This window comes from Ambystoma mexicanum, chromosome 2q (assembly GCF_040938575.1).
Source record: "Ambystoma mexicanum isolate Mex_15411 chromosome 2q, UKY_AmexF1_1, whole genome shotgun sequence".
Taxonomy (NCBI): Eukaryota; Metazoa; Chordata; class Amphibia; order Caudata; family Ambystomatidae; genus Ambystoma; species Ambystoma mexicanum.
Genome location: NC_090924.1, coordinates 322,982,477 through 322,996,403, shown reverse-complemented (window position 1 = coordinate 322,996,403; position 13,927 = coordinate 322,982,477). Strand labels below are relative to the sequence as shown.

The window sequence follows — 13,927 nt, the reverse complement described above, 5'->3', positions numbered from 1 at the left end:
CCTTAATCTTTAATTGGAGCGGAGCGTTGTACTCCGGATTTGGCTGCTTTTAGTTTGAAAGTTACAGAAATCAAAAAAGAAATCAACAAACAGTTTCATTGTGAAATACCATTGTCACAATGTGCTGCAGTGCATGAAAACTTAAAATGAATGGTAGGGAGAGGAAGAGGAAGAGTGAGAGGGAAAGGGAGGTTTGTGGGGGGGGGAGAAAGAGTGAGGGCGGGAAGGAGAGAGGGTAGGAGGGAGGGGGAGTGAGAGAGACTGAGAGAGCGAAAACAAAGAAAAGATGATATTTGGGGGCTATGTGTTTGCATGGAAAAGATTTTAGGCTTTAAATCAAGTGGAAAGGGGCTCATTGGCTGGTATCTCAGCTTGTTGATGCTTTGTTGAGTTGCTTGGAACATGCAAGGAAGAAGACCTGAAGCACTCCCAACCAGGTTGCATGTCTCTACGTTACTGAAATCCCACAGACCTCCTCCCTGTGCCACAACGTTCTGGGCACTGAGCTCTGCAGTTGTTCCCCACAAGTCGCCAAGCGCCCCAGATTTACTTTCTCAGATTGGCTAGTTACTGCTACCCTAACTCGACCACTATATTTTCCCCAGATACTTGCTATTGTGGAGTAAGCAGGGCTAAGACAGAGGGAGAGGGGGTGTGCCTATGCAAATCATCTGCCAGGATCATCCCTGGGACGTCATTCCATCTCACCAGCTGACACCTGGGCAGCAGCAGGTAATTTGGAGAACAGAAATATTCGGACAGGCCACAAAGCAAAGACTGGGCCGTTGATTGAGGATCCCTTTAGCCATGTCTCCCTAAGTTACCGAGGTCCAGAAAAACTCCACCCTCAGCTCTCATAGAGAGGTTCGTGGCCGATCAGGGCAGTGAAGGGTCAGGGGTGACTGCACACTGCCTCACCTTTTCACTGCTTTCTACAGCGGTAATGCTTTTGCAGAAGCGGCCTGTACAAGTGATTTTGTTCTGCGCTGTGGGAAAGTGACATTTATCCACTGACATTAACCAAACTACTTGCGCTGTTCAACGCACATACATGCAGAGAAATAATGTTATGTTTTTTGGGGAAGGTCTAGAGTGTCCTGCTGATTATTTATTAAGCTGTACTCTACTCTTGCTTTTACATAGAGTCTTCGCAGCCCAGGAATGTTTAAGGCATACTGTATGTCCCTCCCTTACAATGAAAACTCTGTTGAAAACACAGAGGTACATAGGAATGGATCTGTTAAGAAATGAAACAAAAAGCCTGGAAAAATGTCGAAACGGGTAGGATTTGGACTTACAATTAACGGACTCACAGTCAGATGTGCTATCCCTTGATCCACTGACTCCCTTTCCTTTGTGTAATCCTTTTGCTCTCACTAGGGTTTTCCAAAGTGGCTTTCATATAAAAGATCCTAGACCAGCATTTTGTGGCGCACATGCCTCATATCCCATTGCTCTTGATAAACTCACATCATCTCCCACCAATACAAGCTGTAAAAGATTTTCAGGGTTTAGCCAAGCAAACTAGACGTGGGTCGAAGGTTGAGCAATCCTTAAATCAGCAGCAAAGTTAACATTGAAATTAGCCTCAGAATCTCTTAAAGGATGGTCCAACATCTGATGCTTGCAGCGCGCGATGGGGCAGCCTGGGTGCTGACACCTTAAACCATCTCCTGTTGTTGCCTTGTCCTTGATCCAGCCATGGGCCCACATACACTCAGAGGTACAGAGTGTTTCTCATGTCTATGCGTCTGCTGCGATGCTCTCACGCGTGCCTCACCCAGCCATCGTGATGGGGAGGGGGTGTCAATTTGCAAGCATCCTGGAGCATGAATCTTTTTATCTTTAAATATAATTGGCATTAAACCAAACCATTTAGGACCAGATCAGTACAGCAGCAAAGAATGCTGGTGTATTGCTGTTTGCCTCTTAATTTCATACCATCCAACATCTAAATTGTGTTTGGTCAAACGTTTGCCATATCAAATGTCCTTATGTCAAAGGGCAGAAAGTCCAGAGGTCCTAATCAATGGTTTGGTTGGCTCTCCCTTTGCGCTTGCCTTAAGGCATCAGCACCAGAGGCTGCCCGATTGCGCCCTGCAAGCAATCAATGTTGGCCCATCCTTTAAGAGATTCTGAGGCTGATTTCAATGTTATTTTTGCTGCTGATTTAAGGATTGCTCAACCTTTGACCCATGTCTAGTTTTCTTGGCTATGCACTTGACATCTTTTACAGCTTGTATTGGTGGGAGATGATGTGAGTTTATCGGGAGCAACGGGATATGAGGCATGTGGGCCATAAAAAACAGGTCTTGGATTTTTTTTTTATAAGAAAGCCTCTTTAAGTAAGGAACTTTGGAAAACCCTGCTGAGAGCAAAAGGATTACACAAAAGGTAAGGGGGTCAGTGGGTCAAGGGATGGCACATCTGACGGTGAGTCAGTTTATTGTAAGTCCAAATTCTACCTGTTTCAACATTTTTCCAGGTGTTTGTTTAATTTCTTAACAGATCCATTCCTATGTGCCTCAGCAACACATGTACTAATATTGGAATGATAATGGGAAAATGGAATTGGTTCCTGCTCTAAAGGATGACACGCACATTTTTAAAGCATTCACTATTGTTGGCACATGACAGGACAGAAACTTTCTTAATTTGCAAGTCTTTATTTTTTAATACATCTTTTTTAATGAAGATTGAAATTGTATGTTCATGCATATTACACGACAACACAATACATTTTGCGCCAAATTCAACACTAATGCCTCTGAAGCCTTTTACTTGTGAGTCCTATTGACTGAATAAACAGCCCAGTCCCCTTCAATTTCTTGACTTGTACTTTTAGAAGTGGCACGCTTCTTTTGTTTTTCGATCCCATTCTACCAAACTCAGTATTATCTCTTTCCCCCTTGTTGTGCACTCCAGCGTAAACTGCTTCAAGCTGCTATTTGCAAACATCGCTCTGAACTACAGCTTTACTTGCTTCTAGGCCTTAATCTTTAATTGGAGCTGAGCATTGTACTCCGGATTTGGCTGCTTTTAGTTGCTTGATTTCTTTTTTGATTTCTGTAACTTTCAAACAGTTTCATTGTGAAATACCATTGTCACAATGTGCTGCAGTGCATGAAAACTTAAAATGCATGGAAGGGAGAAGAGGAAGAGTGAGAGGGAGAGGGAGCGGGGCGGGGGAAAAAGAGAGAGGGCAGGAGGGAAGGCAGGAGGCAGGGAGGGAGGTAGAGAGAGATAAAGAGAGAGAAAACAAAGAATATATGGTATTTGGGGACTATGTGTTTGCATGGAAAAGAGTTTAGGCTTTAAATCAAGTGGAAAGTGGCTCTGTGGCTGGTATCTCAGTCTGTTGATGCTTTGTTGAGTTGCTTGGAGCATGCAAGGAAGGAGACCTGAAGCACTCCCAACCAGGTTGCATGTCTCCAAGTTACTGATATCCCACAGACCTCCTCCCTGTGCCACAAAGTTCTGGGCACTGAGCTCTGCAGTTGTTCCCCACAAGTCGCAAAGCGCCCCAGATTTACTTTCTCAGAGTGGCTAGTTACTGATACCCCACCTCGACCACTGTATTTTCCCTAGATACTTGCTACTGTGGAGTAAGCAGGGATAAGAGAGAGGGAGAGGGGATGTGCCTATGCAAATCACCTGCCAGGATCCTGCCTGGTACAGCATTCCATCTCACCAGCTGACATCTGGGCTGCGGCAGGTAATTTGGAGAACAGACATATACGGACAGGCCACAAAGCAAATGCTGGGCTGTTGATTGAGGATCCCTTTAGCCATGTCTCCCTAAGTTACCGAGCTCCAGAAAAATTCCACCCTCAGCTCTCATAGAGAGGTCCTTGGCCGATCGTGGCCGATCAGGGCAGTGAAGGGTCAGGGGTGACTGCACACTGCCTCACCTTTTCACTGCTTTCTACAGCGGTAATGCTTTTGCAGAAGCGGCCTGTACAAGTGATTTTGTACCGCTGTGGGAAAGTGACATTTATCCACTGACATTAACCAAACTACTTGCGCTGTTCAACGCACATACATGCAGAGAAATAATGTTATGTTTTTTGGGGAAGGTCTAGAGTGTCCTGCTGATTATTTATTAAGCTGTACTCTACTCTTGCTTTTACATAGAGTCTTCGCAGCCCAGGAATGTTTAAGGCATACTGTATGTCCCTCCCTTACAATGAAAACTCTGTTGAAAACACAGAGGTACATAGGAATGGATCTGTTAAGAAATGAAACAAAAAGCCTGGAAAAATGTCGAAACGGGTAGGATTTGGACTTACAATTAACGGACTCACAGTCAGATGTGCTATCCCTTGATCCACTGACTCCCTTTCCTTTGTGTAATCCTTTTGCTCTCACTAGGGTTTTCCAAAGTGGCTTTCATATAAAAGATCCTAGACCAGCATTTTGTGGCGCACATGCCTCATATCCCATTGCTCTTGATAAACTCACATCATCTCCCACCAATACAAGCTGTAAAAGATTTTCAGGGTTTAGCCAAGCAAACTAGACGTGGGTCGAAGGTTGAGCAATCCTTAAATCAGCAGCAAAGTTAACATTGAAATTAGCCTCAGAATCTCTTAAAGGATGGTCCAACATCTGATGCTTGCAGCGCGCGATGGGGCAGCCTGGGTGCTGACACCTTAAACCATCTCCTGTTGTTGCCTTGTCCTTGATCCAGCCATGGGCCCACATACACTCAGAGGTACAGAGTGTTTCTCATGTCTATGCGTCTGCTGCGATGCTCTCACGCGTGCCTCACCCAGCCATCGTGATGGGGAGGGGGTGTCAATTTGCAAGCATCCTGGAGCATGAATCTTTTTATCTTTAAATATAATTGGCATTAAACCAAACCATTTAGGACCAGATCAGTACAGCAGCAAAGAATGCTGGTGTATTGCTGTTTGCCTCTTAATTTCATACCATCCAACATCTAAATTGTGTTTGGTCAAACGTTTGCCATATCAAATGTCCTTATGTCAAAGGGCAGAAAGTCCAGAGGTCCTAATCAATGGTTTGGTTGGCTCTCCCTTTGCGCTTGCCTTAAGGCGTCAGCACCAGAGGCTGCCCGATTGCGCCCTGCAAGCAATCAATGTTGGCCCATCCTTTAAGAGATTCTGAGGCTGATTTCAATGTTATTTTTGCTGCTGATTTAAGGATTGCTCAACCTTTGACCCACGTCTAGTTTTCTTGGCTATGCACTTGACATCTTTTACAGCTTGTATTGGTGGGAGATGATGTGAGTTTATCGGGAGCAACGGGATATGAGGCATGTGGGCCATAAAAAACAGGTCTTGGATTTTTTTTTATAAGAAAGCCTCTTTAAGTAAGGAACTTTGGAAAACCCTGCTGAGAGCAAAAGGATTACACAAAAGGTAAGGGGGTCAGTGGGTCGAGGGATGGCACATCTGACGGTGAGTCAGTTTATTGTAATCCAAATTCTACCTGTTTCAACATTTTTCCAGGTGTTTGTTTAATTTCTTAACAGATCCATTCCTATGTGCCTCAGCAACACATGTACTAATATTGGAATGATAATGGGAAAATGGAATTGGTTCCTGCTCTAAAGGATGACACGCACATTTTTAAAGCATTCACTATTGTTGACACATGACAGGACAGAAACTTTCTTAATTTGCAAGTCTTTATTTTTTAATACATCTTTTTTAATGAAGATTGAAATTGTATGTTCATGCATATTACACGACAACACAATACATTTTGCGCCAAATTCAACACTAATGCCTCTGAAGCCTTTTACTTGTGAGTCCTATTGACTGAATAAACAGCCCCGTCCCCTTCAATTTCTTGACTTGTACTTTTAGAAGTGGCACGCTTCTTTTGTTTTTTTATCCCATTCTACCAAACTCAGTATTATCTCTTTCCCCCTTGTTGTGCACTCCAGCGTAAACTGCTTCAAGGTGCTATTTGCAAACATCTCTCTGAACTACAGCTTTACTTGCTTCTAGGCCTTAATCTTTAATTGGAACTGAGCATTGTATTCCGGATTTGGCTGCTTTTAGTTGGTTGATTTCTTTTTTGATTTCTGTAACTTTCAAACAGTTTCATTGTGAAATACCATTGTCACAATGTGCTGCAGTGCATGAAAACTTAAAATGAATGGAAGGGAGAAGAGGAAGAGTGAGAGGGAGCGGGGTGGGGGAAAAAGAGAGAGGGCAGGAGGGAGGGAGGGAGGTAGAGAGAGATAAAGAGAGAGAAAACAAAGAAAATATGGTATTTGGGGACTATGTGTTTGCATGGAAAAGATTTTAGGCTTTAAATCAAGTGGAAAGTGGCTCTGTGGCTGGTATCTCAGTCTGTTGATGCTTTGTTGAGTTGCTTGGAGCATGCAAGGAAGGAGACCTGAAGCACTCCCAACCAGGTTGCATGTCTCCAAGTTACTGATATCCCACAGACCTCCTCCCTGTGCCACAAAGTTCTGGGCACGGAGCTCTGCAGTTGTTCCCCACAAGTCGCGAAGCGCCCCAGATTTACTTTCTCAGAGTGGCTAGTTACTGATACCCCACCTCGACCACTGTATTTTCCCTAGATACTTGCTACTGTGGAGTAAGCAGGGCTAAGAGAGAGGGAGAGGGGATGTGCCTATGCAAATCACCTGCCAGGATCCTGCCTGGTAGGTCATTCCATCTCACCAGCTGACGCCTGGGCTGCGGCAGGTAATTTGGAGAACAGACATATACGGGCAGGCCACAAAGCAAATGCTGGGCTGTTGATTGAGGATCCCTTTAGCCATGTCTCCCTAAGTTACCGAGCTCCAGAAAAATGCCACCCTTAGCTCTCATAGAGAGGTCCTTGGCCGATCGTGGCCGATCAGGGCAGTGAAGGGTCGGGGGTGACTGTACACTGCCTCACCTTTTCACTGCTTTCTACACTGGTAATGCTTTTGCAGAAGTGGCCTGTACAAGTGATTCTGTTCTGCGCTGTGTGAAAGTGACATTTAACCACTGACATTAACCAAACTACTTGCGCTGCTCAACTCACATACATGCAGAGAAATCATTTTATGTTTTTTGGGGAAGGTATAGAGGGTCCTGCTGATGATTTATTAAGCTGTCTGCTACTCTTTCTTTTACATAGAGTCTTCGCAGCCCAGGAATGTTTAAGGCATACGGTATGTCCCTCGCTTACAATGAAAACAGAGGTACATAGGAATGGGTCTGTTAAGAGATTAAACAAAAAGCCTGGGAAATGTCGAAACTGGTAGTATTTGGACTTACAATAAACGGACTCACAGTCAAATGTGCTATCGGTTGACCCACTGACCCCCTTACCTTTTGTGTAATACTTTTGCTCTCAGTAGGGTTGTCCAAACTTCCCTTCTTAAAGCGGCTTTCTTATAAAAAATCCTAGAACTGCTTTTTGTGGCACACATGCCTCATATCCCGTTGCTCTTGATAAACTCACATCATCTCCCACCAGTACAAGCTGTAAAAGATTTCCAGGGCTTATCCAAGCAAACTAGATTTGGGTCGAAGGTTGACCAATCCTAAAATCAGCAGCAAAGTTAACATTGAAATCAGCCTCAGAATCTCTTAAAGGATGGTCCAACATTTGTTGCTTACAGGGATCAATTGGACAGCCTCTGGAACTGGCGCCATAAGCCACCTCCTGTTCTGCCTTGTCCTTGATACAGCCATGGGCCCACATACACTCAGAGGTACAGAGTTGTTCTCATGTCTATGGGTCTATTGTGATGTTCTCAGGCTTGCATCACCCAGCCATTGTGATGGGGAGGGGGTTGGTGTCATGTTGCAAGCACCCTGGAACATGAATCTTTAAATATAATTGGCATTAAACCAACCCCTTTAGGACCAGATCAATACAGCAGCAAGGAATGCTTATTCACTGTTGTTTGCCTCTTCATTTCATACCACCCGATATCTAAATGGTGTTTTGACTTTCTGCCCTCTGACATAAGGACATTTGGTATGGCAAACCTTTGACTGGAGGTCCTAATCAATGGTTTGATTGACTCTCCCTTTGCGCTTGCTTCAGCAACACATGTACTAATATTGGAATGATAATGGGAAAATTAAATTGGCCCCTGCTCTAAAGGATGGCACGCACATTCGTAAAGCATTCACTATTTTTGGCACATGACAGGACAGAAACTTTCTTAATTTGCAAGGCTTTATTTTTTTAATACATCTTTTTTAATGAAGATTGAAATTGTATGTTCATACATATTACACGACAACACAATACATTTTGAGCCAAATTCAACACTAATGCCACAGGCGCCTTTTACTTGTGAGTCCTATTGACTGAATGAACAGCCCTGTCGCCTTCAATTTCTTGGCTTGCACTTTTAGAAGTGGCACGCGTCTTTTGATTTTTTTTATCCTATTTTACCAAACTCAGTATTATCACTTTCCCCCTTGTTGTGCACTCCAGCGTAAACTGCTTTAAGGTGCTATTTGCAAACATCGCTCTGAACTACAGCTTTACTTGCTTCTAGGCCTTAATCTTTAATTGGAGCGGAGCGTTGTACTCCGGATTTGGCTGCTTTTAGTTTGAAAGTTACAGAAATCAAAAAAGAAATCAACAAACAGTTTCATTGTGAAATACCATTGTCACAATGTGCTGCAGTGCATGAAAACTTAAAATGAATGGTAGGGAGAGGAAGAGGAAGAGTGAGAGGGAAAGGGAGGTTTGTGGGGGGGAGAAAGAGTGAGGGCGGGAAGGAGGGAGGGTAGGAGGGAGGGGGAGTGAGAGAGACTGAGAGAGAGAAAACAAAGAAAATATGATATTTGGGGGCTATGTGTTTGCATGGAAAAGATTTTAGGCTTTAAATCAAGTGGAAAGGGGCTCATTGGCTGGTATCTCAGCCTGTTGATGCTTTGTTGAGTTGCTTGGAACATGCAAGGAAGAAGACCTGAAGCACTCCCGACCAGGTTGCATGTCTCTACGTTACTGAAATCCCACAGACCTCCTCCCTGTGCCACAACGTTCTGGGCACTGAGCTCTGCAGTTGTTCCCCACAAGTCGCCAAGCGCCCCAGATTTACTTTCTCAGATTGGCTAGTTACTGCTACCCTAACTCGACCACTATATTTTCCCCAGATACTTGCTATTGTGGAGTAAGCAGGGCTAAGACAGAGGGAGAGGGGGTGTGCCTATGCAAATCATCTGCCAGGATCATCCCTGGGACGTCATTCCATCTCACCAGCTGACACCTGGGCAGCAGCAGGTAATTTGGAGAACAGAAATATTCGGACAGGCCACAAAGCAAAGACTGGGCCGTTGATTGAGGATCCCTTTAGCCATGTCTCCCTAAGTTACCGAGGTCCAGAAAAACTCCACCCTCAGCTCTCATAGAGTGGTCCTTGGCCGATCGTGGCCGATCAGGGCAGTGAAGGGTCAGGGGTGACTGCACACTGCCTCACCTTTTCACTGCTTTCTACAGCGGTAATGCTTTTGCAGAAGCGGCCTGTACAAGTGATTTTGTTCTGCGCTGTGGGAAAGTGACATTTATCCACTGACATTAACCAAACTACTTGCGCTGTTCAACGCACATACATGCAGAGAAATAATGTTATGTTTTTTGGGGAAGGTCTAGAGTGTCCTGCTGATTATTTATTAAGCTGTACTCTACTCTTGCTTTTACATAGAGTCTTCGCAGCCCAGGAATGTTTAAGGCATACTGTATGTCCCTCCCTTACAATGAAAACTCTGTTGAAAACACAGAGGTACATAGGAATGGATCTGTTAAGAAATGAAACAAAAAGCCTGGAAAAATGTCGAAACGGGTAGGATTTGGACTTACAATTAACGGACTCACAGTCAGATGTGCTATCCCTTGATCCACTGACTCCCTTTCCTTTGTGTAATCCTTTTGCTCTCACTAGGGTTTTCCAAAGTGGCTTTCATATAAAAGATCCTAGACCAGCATTTTGTGGCGCACATGCCTCATATCCCATTGCTCTTGATAAACTCACATCATCTCCCACCAATACAAGCTGTAAAAGATTTTCAGGGTTTAGCCAAGCAAACTAGACGTGGGTCGAAGGTTGAGCAATCCTTAAATCAGCAGCAAAGTTAACATTGAAATTAGCCTCAGAATCTCTTAAAGGATGGTCCAACATCTGATGCTTGCAGCGCGCGATGGGGCAGCCTGGGTGCTGACACCTTAAACCATCTCCTGTTGTTGCCTTGTCCTTGATCCAGCCATGGGCCCACATACACTCAGAGGTACAGAGTGTTTCTCATGTCTATGCGTCTGCTGCGATGCTCTCACGCGTGCCTCACCCAGCCATCGTGATGGGGAGGGGGTGTCAATTTGCAAGCATCCTGGAGCATGAATCTTTTTATCTTTAAATATAATTGGCATTAAACCAAACCATTTAGGACCAGATCAGTACAGCAGCAAAGAATGCTGGTGTATTGCTGTTTGCCTCTTAATTTCATACCATCCAACATCTAAATTGTGTTTGGTCAAACGTTTGCCATATCAAATGTCCTTATGTCAAAGGGCAGAAAGTCCAGAGGTCCTAATCAATGGTTTGGTTGGCTCTCCCTTTGCGCTTGCCTTAAGGCATCAGCACCAGAGGCTGCCCGATTGCGCCCTGCAAGCAATCAATGTTGGCCCATCCTTTAAGAGATTCTGAGGCTGATTTCAATGTTATTTTTGCTGCTGATTTAAGGATTGCTCAACCTTTGACCCATGTCTAGTTTTCTTGGCTATGCACTTGACATCTTTTACAGCTTGTATTGGTGGGAGATGATGTGAGTTTATCGGGAGCAACGGGATATGAGGCATGTGGGCCATAAAAAACAGGTCTTGGATTTTTTTTTTATAAGAAAGCCTCTTTAAGTAAGGAACTTTGGAAAACCCTGCTGAGAGCAAAAGGATTACACAAAAGGTAAGGGGGTCAGTGGGTCAAGGGATGGCACATCTGACGGTGAGTCAGTTTATTGTAAGTCCAAATTCTACCTGTTTCAACATTTTTCCAGGTGTTTGTTTAATTTCTTAACAGATCCATTCCTATGTGCCTCAGCAACACATGTACTAATATTGGAATGATAATGGGAAAATGGAATTGGTTCCTGCTCTAAAGGATGACACGCACATTTTTAAAGCATTCACTATTGTTGGCACATGACAGGACAGAAACTTTCTTAATTTGCAAGTCTTTATTTTTTAATACATCTTTTTTAATGAAGATTGAAATTGTATGTTCATGCATATTACACGACAACACAATACATTTTGCGCCAAATTCAACACTAATGCCTCTGAAGCCTTTTACTTGTGAGTCCTATTGACTGAATAAACAGCCCAGTCCCCTTCAATTTCTTGACTTGTACTTTTAGAAGTGGCACGCTTCTTTTGTTTTTCGATCCCATTCTACCAAACTCAGTATTATCTCTTTCCCCCTTGTTGTGCACTCCAGCGTAAACTGCTTCAAGCTGCTATTTGCAAACATCGCTCTGAACTACAGCTTTACTTGCTTCTAGGCCTTAATCTTTAATTGGAGCTGAGCATTGTACTCCGGATTTGGCTGCTTTTAGTTGCTTGATTTCTTTTTTGATTTCTGTAACTTTCAAACAGTTTCATTGTGAAATACCATTGTCACAATGTGCTGCAGTGCATGAAAACTTAAAATGCATGGAAGGGAGAAGAGGAAGAGTGAGAGGGAGAGGGAGCGGGGCGGGGGAAAAAGAGAGAGGGCAGGAGGGAAGGCAGGAGGCAGGGAGGGAGGTAGAGAGAGATAAAGAGAGAGAAAACAAAGAATATATGGTATTTGGGGACTATGTGTTTGCATGGAAAAGAGTTTAGGCTTTAAATCAAGTGGAAAGTGGCTCTGTGGCTGGTATCTCAGTCTGTTGATGCTTTGTTGAGTTGCTTGGAGCATGCAAGGAAGGAGACCTGAAGCACTCCCAACCAGGTTGCATGTCTCCAAGTTACTGATATCCCACAGACCTCCTCCCTGTGCCACAAAGTTCTGGGCACTGAGCTCTGCAGTTGTTCCCCACAAGTCGCAAAGCGCCCCAGATTTACTTTCTCAGAGTGGCTAGTTACTGATACCCCACCTCGACCACTGTATTTTCCCTAGATACTTGCTACTGTGGAGTAAGCAGGGATAAGAGAGAGGGAGAGGGGATGTGCCTATGCAAATCACCTGCCAGGATCCTGCCTGGTACAGCATTCCATCTCACCAGCTGACATCTGGGCTGCGGCAGGTAATTTGGAGAACAGACATATACGGACAGGCCACAAAGCAAATGCTGGGCTGTTGATTGAGGATCCCTTTAGCCATGTCTCCCTAAGTTACCGAGCTCCAGAAAAATTCCACCCTCAGCTCTCATAGAGAGGTCCTTGGCCGATCGTGGCCGATCAGGGCAGTGAAGGGTCAGGGGTGACTGCACACTGCCTCACCTTTTCACTGCTTTCTACAGCGGTAATGCTTTTGCAGAAGCGGCCTGTACAAGTGATTTTGTACCGCTGTGGGAAAGTGACATTTATCCACTGACATTAACCAAACTACTTGCGCTGTTCAACGCACATACATGCAGAGAAATAATGTTATGTTTTTTGGGGAAGGTCTAGAGTGTCCTGCTGATTATTTATTAAGCTGTACTCTACTCTTGCTTTTACATAGAGTCTTCGCAGCCCAGGAATGTTTAAGGCATACTGTATGTCCCTCCCTTACAATGAAAACTCTGTTGAAAACACAGAGGTACATAGGAATGGATCTGTTAAGAAATGAAACAAAAAGCCTGGAAAAATGTCGAAACGGGTAGGATTTGGACTTACAATTAACGGACTCACAGTCAGATGTGCTATCCCTTGATCCACTGACTCCCTTTCCTTTGTGTAATCCTTTTGCTCTCACTAGGGTTTTCCAAAGTGGCTTTCATATAAAAGATCCTAGACCAGCATTTTGTGGCGCACATGCCTCATATCCCATTGCTCTTGATAAACTCACATCATCTCCCACCAATACAAGCTGTAAAAGATTTTCAGGGTTTAGCCAAGCAAACTAGACGTGGGTCGAAGGTTGAGCAATCCTTAAATCAGCAGCAAAGTTAACATTGAAATTAGCCTCAGAATCTCTTAAAGGATGGTCCAACATCTGATGCTTGCAGCGCGCGATGGGGCAGCCTGGGTGCTGACACCTTAAACCATCTCCTGTTGTTGCCTTGTCCTTGATCCAGCCATGGGCCCACATACACTCAGAGGTACAGAGTGTTTCTCATGTCTATGCGTCTGCTGCGATGCTCTCACGCGTGCCTCACCCAGCCATCGTGATGGGGAGGGGGTGTCAATTTGCAAGCATCCTGGAGCATGAATCTTTTTATCTTTAAATATAATTGGCATTAAACCAAACCATTTAGGACCAGATCAGTACAGCAGCAAAGAATGCTGGTGTATTGCTGTTTGCCTCTTAATTTCATACCATCCAACATCTAAATTGTGTTTGGTCAAACGTTTGCCATATCAAATGTCCTTATGTCAAAGGGCAGAAAGTCCAGAGGTCCTAATCAATGGTTTGGTTGGCTCTCCCTTTGCGCTTGCCTTAAGGCGTCAGCACCAGAGGCTGCCCGATTGCGCCCTGCAAGCAATCAATGTTGGCCCATCCTTTAAGAGATTCTGAGGCTGATTTCAATGTTATTTTTGCTGCTGATTTAAGGATTGCTCAACCTTTGACCCACGTCTAGTTTTCTTGGCTATGCACTTGACATCTTTTACAGCTTGTATTGGTGGGAGATGATGTGAGTTTATCGGGAGCAACGGGATATGAGGCATGTGGGCCATAAAAAACAGGTCTTGGATTTTTTTTTATAAGAAAGCCTCTTTAAGTAAGGAACTTTGGAAAACCCTGCTGAGAGCAAAAGGATTACACAAAAGGTAAGGGGGTCAGTGGGTCGAGGGATGGCACATCTGACGGTGAGTC

At 44.3% G+C, this 13,927-nt stretch overlaps 1 non-coding gene across 1 annotated transcript; it reads left to right on the top strand.

The window, feature by feature from the left end:
* The first annotated feature begins 8,014 nt into the window (after positions 1-8,014).
* LOC138570624 (U6 spliceosomal RNA) lies at positions 8,015-8,121 on the top strand. Its single transcript, XR_011303662.1, has one exon. It is a non-coding gene; the product is annotated as a U6 spliceosomal RNA (small nuclear RNA).
* The last annotated feature ends 5,806 nt before the right edge of the window (positions 8,122-13,927 follow it).